The 8384-nt window shown below is 37.6% G+C and overlaps 2 pseudogenes; one reads left to right on the top strand and one right to left on the bottom strand.

The window, feature by feature from the left end:
* Window positions 1-213: 213 nt before the first annotated feature.
* LOC118755744 lies at window positions 214-2513 on the bottom strand (annotated as a pseudogene).
* Window positions 2514-3174: 661 nt separating this feature from the next.
* Window positions 3175-3957, top strand: LOC118755743 (annotated as a pseudogene).
* Window positions 3958-8384: the final 4427 nt, after the last annotated feature.

Here is an 8384-nt window from a genome sequence, read left to right as displayed (position 1 = left end):
ACCCACTTTTCAAGCAAATTTACGCCTTTTGGCAAACCAAACATACGTACAAACTTGTTCCGATCACACAGCACTTTATTTTATATCATAAATATGTAATAAACCAAAATTTATAATTAAAATCGCTGCAGAAAACACATTCAATCGCTAAAAAATCACTACGAAGAGGTAGAAGACGGTGTAAACAAAACCGATAAACGTCAAAAACGCTACGAAAACTTTTTTCTGAAAATCGATTACAAATACAACGATGGCTGATTAGGTGATCTGTAGTCGTTGGTTCATGTATGGCAAGCACTTCCAAAGCGATAAGCATATTTTGCTCCTTGTTCCACTGTTGGAGTAGATAAATGAAAAGTGTGTAAATTAATAGCTGAAATACAATGCCGGCGAACGGCGAACTCACCACAGCGAAATTCGCGCTGTCAAAATTAGAACACCCGCAAGCATATGAAATTGAACACCGCCAAAGCGAAATGCGAAGTTCGCTTGGCGGCGTTTCATGGCGATAGATTTATTTCTATCGCTCTGCTGGGCGATGACAGCTGTGCGTGCCAAAGGTGGCCGTATTTGTTTTGTGCTTTCAAAGTTTAAAAAGAAAACAACCTAAACACGATTTTTTTTTTGTTGTTTGAAAAATATAGTTATGGATTCGCTAAATCTGGCTTGAAACAAATTATTTATAATAATCTTTCTTTGTTTTACATTTATATTTGTTATCATTTCCTCATTTCTAAATATGGTTTAGTTTTTTCTAAATATGGTCACCCAAATTATAAAGGCGACCAAATGGGATCAGCTGTTTTCGCTACCGCTCTAATTCTGTTTAAGTAGGCGAAATAGTTGGGCGAACGGTGAACGACAGCATCGCCCAATTCGGCGAAGTTTGCCGTTCGCCGGTATTGTATTTCAAGCATAAAAACGAATATTTTCTTAAGTACATTTATTAAGGTTGAAATAATACCGATTTCAATGACGTGAAGAGATGCACCAGTGCATCCGGCTCCTTACTCTTTATCTTGCCTGAAATGAAATTGAGTACAATCCAGGCTTCAGTGGAATTTGAAGTTAGTAGGTGAGATTCGATTATGCTGATCATTTGCGGGCTAGAATGAAATGATATCGTTGATAGGTTCCATTTCCAACAACTTTTTCTACACTTACTTAAGCATTCGCTGCTGCAGCGCCATGTGGTAGCACATCTGCAAATATAGACGCGGCTGCGTTGACAGCATCGTGCGTATGATAACCCATGGCATAAAGTGCTCTGCTTGATTTGATTGATCAATGCCACGCATATTTACTAGTACGCGTGAACGAAAACACTGCAAAGATAGAGCCAAAATATTACACGAATATGTAACTATTCATTATCATACACCACTTACATCCATAGCCAATTCCACATTCTTGGGATCGGCGTCTCGTAACATGAGCGCAACAATTTTACACCACACCCAATTACTGCATAACAATTCGGATAGCAACCAAGTATGCCATCGATGGTGAGCAGAGTTTGCTTACGCACCAAGGCCGTGGGCTCATCCACCAAACGCGTCGTTTCCGCTCTAAAGTTTGTATTGAAGATTATTAAAGGATTCAGTTTCACCAACTGCTCCATAAACATCACACCCGCACGTCTCATATACGATTGTGTACTTTGAAAGAGATTTTTGTACACATTCTGGCAAATGTAAGAACGCTAACTCAACCAAATCATGCCCTGTGTAGCTAAATTTTGGATCCAATGCCGTGGGCTTCTCGTAACGTATTTCATTTTTGGTTACGCGGGGCTCGTCTGGCAGCACAACGCCCACGTTGTGATACTGTGTATAACGTATGCCCTCAGTAAGTATTTTTAGGGTGTTAGGAGAACCTTTAGTTAGTGATATATGTAATGCTTGCACTGCCTTTAATTTAATTGTATTATTACAGTCTTGCAGACTTTTTATAAGCTCATTTATGAGATGCACTTCGCGCGGTATGTCCGATATTTCATGGCGAAACATTTGCCAATCAACTTGTGGCTCTAGCTGCAAAATGCGCGACATCAAATCAATGGCGCGGGAGCGTATCATCACTTCATCTGCATAGACGGCATCGCAGAGAAATTCCACTGTTGACTCATTGCACTTAGTGAATAGCGCTGCATCATATTTTGCACCATATTTAAGTGCACGCTGTGTTTGCTCTGTTTTTCATGATTTGATCGGATTGGTTACAATACATTCAATGTAGAAACTCAGCACTTTGACAAGAATTCGTGGATATTTGGAAATGCATTTAATAAACCAATCAGAAATGTGCTCGCAGTCGCCGCAAATGCTTGCGCCGTAGGAGCTCTTGGATTTTGGCGCGTAGGTATGTACGAAGACAGTCATGTTCATTAGCTTCATGAGTGTTTCTTCTGGTTCACCATTATGAGCATTTACTATTTCCTCGAAAATTTCGAAACATTTGGGGTGTAGGTTTGCAGCATCTGAAAGGAAAAGGAAGAGTTTATTCAGCGGAGTTTAAAGAAAAAAATCAACGTTGCTTCCTATCGACAACCGGATGCGCGAAATTAGATATAACGAGTGGGAACAGTTTTTATTTCCTTTGATCACCTAAGAAAAATCTCTTCTTAACTCATGCAACCCTGTGCGCTAAAACAGCTGTTTCACTTAGTCTGTTCCTTTGAACTACGGACTAAAACCTGTGGAACTGTCAAACTACAATTTTCCTCTCTCAAATGAGAGTAAAAGGAGAACAGATGCAGAAGTGCATAGGAACGTAAAAAGCACTATTTCCTGTAGAAACGTCAGTCGATTTGTTTACATATGATTTGTACAACACTGATTTAGCTGAAATATCACTAAATAATTATTAAAATCTATACATATTCAAACATTTCGTTGTTTACTTCCATTTTTTTTTTACAAATATAAGGTAATTCGCTTTCACCGCTGTTTGTTTTTGCTTGCACATGCAAATCAGCTGATCGTTTGACACTTTTCATGAACTTACAGGAAAAAAAACTCCGGACTAAATCCTGTAACTTCTGACTAGGAACAGTTGCTCAGTTACTCTCTCAAATGTGTTCCCACTTACAGGTTTTATGTCAATAGGAACGACTTCCTGTAAGTTCTGACTAAATCCTGTAAACCGGACTGCTATTGGAACAGACTAACTGACTTCATTCTAAACAAACGAAAGAAATTTAAAAAAAGGCAAATATCAAAGGGCGAAAAATACTGTGAAAGGTAAAAATTAATAGATACAAATATTTTACCAAATTATTAGATAATTCGAAAACTATATCTTTCATTAGGGTGAAAAATCATAGAATGTCCGCCCTAATAAACGTTACTGGCGCGCGCCATTTGCGGTTGGTTTTCCAACGGCTTAGTGCACTGCGTGGCCTCAGCCTCAGTTCAAAAAGTGCACCGGTGGATGCACAAAAATCTATCCTCAACAGAACATTTTGATATTATAATTGGAGGTGGTTGACTAGTTGGCACTACACTGGCTGTAGCACTCGCCAAAAATAAGGTCCTCAGCGATAAACGCATTTTATTGCTGGAAGGTGCGCCACCATTCAAAGGCTTCAACATTGAATCCCAATATGGCAATCGTGTATCGGTCATTAACAACAACAGCGTGGAACTTTTCAAGTCAATCGATGCCTGGGACTATATGCAAGAACATCGTGTTAAGCATGTCAAACAAATGCAAGTATGGGATGCATGTAGTGATGCATTGATACAATTTCAAGATGAGCACTACTCAGCTGGCGTAGCGTGCATTGTCGAAAACGATCTTATGTTGGACGCAATGTATGCACAATTGTCTGATGGCAAAAGTGCACCGAATGTGCAGGTGCGCAATAATGCAAGAATTGAGGGTTTGCGCTTGTCAGTGGATACGGGGGAAAAATACTGTAGTGATACACATTACTTGTTAAACACTTGTTCTTAAAATACTTTGAATTAGGAAAATATCTTGTTACATTATTTATGTACGATCATTTTTGAGTTGAAAATTTTTATATTCATTCATTCGTTTTTTGATCTCTTAAAATAAATACATAGAAGTTTATTGAAAATAAAATTAAATATTTCTATTTTAATATACCATAAAATTTAGCGATCCTGCCAGGAGTCCTGCATATGAAATTACGCCGCTGTGTTCAGTGATACCAAGAATACAACCAATTAGTGGTCGTTGCGGACTTCGCCATCCCAGCTCACAAACACAAATCAGTTGTGCTCTAGTGCGTTCCACGAAATCACCGGAGAAGCTTCACTCTACACACGCGTTGGTACACCATTTTTGAGCGTGTGCCATATTCTCAAAGGGAGCCACACTTGAGCGGGGTCTACAACAGTTCCTATCCACATTACATACTCTAGCCGCAGCAGCAGGGTGGTCAACGGGGCGAGCACGGTAAGGAGCAACATTTATTGCCACTACCACCACTCAAACCAGAACCAGTGCAGTAACTGCACTTGACTTCGCTGCTCAAAATAATTGCATAAACCGCAACTGCTACAGAAAGAGGAATATTCCAGCAGGTTATTTAGCAGCAACAGCAATCGCAACAAACACTACAGTTGGAACATTATCAGCAGCAGCAGCAGCAGCAACAACAACAACAAATTCATTGACAGCAGCAGCAACAACAACAACGGCGAGACATTCAGCATTCAAACCGTCATCAAGCAAAACATCTAAATAGATAAGTTTATGTTAACGTAGTTTAGTTGTGTTAAATTTTACACTCAGACAATTTTATTTTATTTTTAAATACAAAAAACTGTTAATTTTTGTAAACCTTCTTCCAATATGTTGCGTTCTCCTCAAGACAAAGGTGATGGGGATAGACTTGGTAGGTCTTTCATTGACATTGAAGATCGTTGTGAGGTGTCACAAGATAATATACGTAATCCGTATGACAGGTCTGAAATTTGTGCTACTTCGGTAAAATTACCACAATTTTGGTCTAACTGTCCTGAAGCATGGTTCGTGCATGCCGAGATGCAATTTGCTACAAAGGGAATTAGTAGGGATTCGACCAAGTACGAGTTCGTTATAACTGCCTTGCCTCAAGAAGTTATTGCGAATGTACTTGATGTTATACAAAATCCACCTCAGACTGAGACTTATGAAAATTTAAAAATTTAAGCGAGCAGAGAAGACTTGATACAATTTTGTCAGATACTGAGATAGGGGATCGCAGACCTTCCGAGTATTATAGGACCCTTGGTCAGTTAGCGGGTAGCACTATAGACCCGATTTTCTTAAAAAATATTTGGTTGCGGAAACTACCTAAAAGTTTGTATGTTGCATTAACCAGCGCTAATTTAAATAATATTAATGATCTCTTGCAACTCGCAGATAAAATTTGGGAAATTACCAGTGGTAGTGAAATGTGTGCTGTTAAAAGTAAAGTACTTACTTCTTCAAATAATTTTGATGACTTAGGGAAAATTGTGGAAGATTTAGCGAAGGTTACGACGAAAATGTGTGAAAGTTTTAATCGTTTGCAGTTGGACATTAATGAGATTAAAATGCAAATATATGATAGACCATCACGATCAAGAAGGAGGTACTTTAGTAATAATAAAAATTCCCAGTCACGTAGTAAGTCTCAATCTAAAAATTGGGTCTGTCGGTACCATTTCCGTTTTGGTAGTAAGCACGTAAGTGTGAAGAACCGTGTGCCTTTAAAAGAAATAATTCTGACTCGACAAACTAGGACATGCTGTTGTTGCAGCGACTAACAATGGCAATTTGAAATTTTCAACACGTCGCTTATTTGTATTAGACAAAGAAAGTAAGCTTAAATTTTTAATAGACAGTGGTGCCGAAATTTCAGTTCTTCCTTCCTCCAAATTCAAAATTCACAAACGATCTTCCGACATTATTTTAACTGCTGCAAATGGCAGTATGATTTCGACCTATGGAAAGAAATTATTAAATGTTAATTTGGGACTTCGTCAGGAAATTCCGTTTGTATTTCTTATTGCTGACATTTCTAAACCCATCATAGGGGCAAATTTTTTAGGGAAGTATGGACTCTTAATAGATATAAAAAATAAGAGGTTAATAGATCCCTTAACTAACTGTCGACGCAATATCTGCGTTTTGTAATATCTCTTTGCCAAAAATATTTTCGGTTGAAAACCAATATACAAAGCTTATAAAGAATTTTCCTTCATTAATTTCTGAACCAGATTATAACAAAAAAGTTGAGCATTCGACAGTTCATCATATCATAACAAATGGAGTATTACCATTCTGTAGCCCGAGACGCTTAGATCCAATCAAATACAAAATAGCAAAGGCTGAATTAGATTTTTTACTGAAATCCGGGATATGTCGTCCATCTAAATCCCACGGAGCATCGCCACTGCACCTGGTACCTAAAAAAGACGCAACTGACTGGCGTCCTTGTGGCGACTACCGAAGAGTTAACTTGATCACGATACCCGAACGATATCCGTTACCACACATTCACGATTTACATATTGAATTTCAAAATAAGAAAATATTTTCAAAAATAGATTTAGTTAGGGCGTACCACCAGATACCAGTTGCAGAGGAAGATATCCATAAGACCGCTATAACCACACCATTTGGAATGTTCGAATTCGTCAGGATGCCTTTTGGCTTACGAAATTCAGCACAAACATTTCAAAGATTCATAAATGAGGTGTTACACGGTTTAGATTTTACTTTTGTTTATCTGGACGATATATTGATAGCTAGCAAAGACGAAGCAGAACATTTAAAGCATTTAAATATGCTATTCCAGCGTTTAGATAAGTATGGTTTGAATATTAAGCCATCTAAATGCATTTTCGGAGCAGAAAAGATCAGTTTCCTAGGATATAACATATCATCCGAGGGTATACAACCATCAGAGGAAAAAGTCCGATCTATTCTTGATTGGACTGATGAATCAGTATATGCATTTAAGCAAGTTAAAGAGAGTTCTGCTAGGAAAACACTGTTAACGCATTTCAACAGTAATGCAATTCTGTCTATTGCTGTAGATGCATCGAGTAGAGCTATTGGGGGTGTTCTACAACAGGAAGTTAAACATTCTAAGAAACCGCTTGCATTCTTTTCAAAGAAACTAAGCCCGTCTGAATGTAAATATAGTACTTTTGATAGAGAATTACTTGCTGTTTATTTAACTATTAAGCATTTCAGACATTAGTTAGAAGGTAGATCTTTTGCAGTATATACAGATCACAAGCCGCTTACATTTGCTATGAACTCAAAAGCTGAGAGAAGCCCAAGGCAAACCAGACAGTTAGAATTCATATCTCAATTTACTAGTGATATTAAATATATAAAAGGAGATTTAAATTGTGTTGCAGACGCATTATCGAGGATTCCTGAAGTTACAGCATTAGAAGCTACTGACCTGAACTTAAGAAGATTATTTGATGAAAAAAACAAAGATGAAGAAATTAAATTATTAGTATATGATCAAAATTATAGGCATAGACTAGAGTTAATAGCAATACCCTTGGTGTGAAACGTCATTTAGTTCAACAAGGCCATATGTCCCGCAAATGTTACGAAAATTAGTTTTTGAGAAATTACATAATATAGCTCATGTAGGTGTTAAAGCAACACGTCGGTTGATCACAAGTAGATATTTTTGGCCAGGGATGAACAAAACTATAAATCAGTGGACAAAAGAATGTGTTAACTGTCAAAAATGTAAAACTTATAGACATACAATATCTCAAGTTTCGAAAATACCAATTCCAAAAGGACGTTTTGAGCACATACATTTGGATATCGTTGGACCTCTTCCCTTATCACACGATTTCAAATTTATTTTAACTATTATCGATAGAAATTCCCGTTGGCCAGAAGCATATCCACTTCGAAATATTTCGGCGGAAAATGTTGCAGAAACTTTCTTCCGCGAATTTGTTTCACGTTTTGGAGTTCCACTGACAATTACAACAGATCAGGGCACACAGTTTACTTCTCAGATTTTTACTGAACTAACAAAGCTTTTAGGAAGTCATAAGATTACAACCACTGCCTACCATCCGCAAGCTAACGGAATGGTCGAACGTTTTCACAGGCAACTAAAGGCATCAATTATGGCTAGTGGAAACGCAAGCAGATGGTATGAGGAGTTATCTATAGTATTGTTGGGTTTGCGATCATCCTACAAAGAAGACATTCACGCTACAGCAGCGGAGATGTTATACGGCGAAAATTTAAGGCTTCCTTCGCAAATGGTAGTTCGGTCTGAAACAAAATTTGATTCATCTGATGTACTGAATAAATTAAAGCAAAATCTTAAAAATTATGAATCGAAAGTATGTCATCATAAAGATTCACTTGTTTATATTCCAAAAGATTTATATAAT

Source organism: Rhagoletis pomonella, unplaced genomic scaffold (genome assembly GCF_013731165.1).
Source record: "Rhagoletis pomonella isolate Grant_MI unplaced genomic scaffold, Rhpom_1.0 Rhpom_scaffold_07179, whole genome shotgun sequence".
NCBI lineage: Eukaryota > Metazoa > Arthropoda > Insecta > Diptera > Tephritidae > Rhagoletis > Rhagoletis pomonella.
This window is presented reverse-complemented; position numbering and strand designations above follow the sequence as displayed.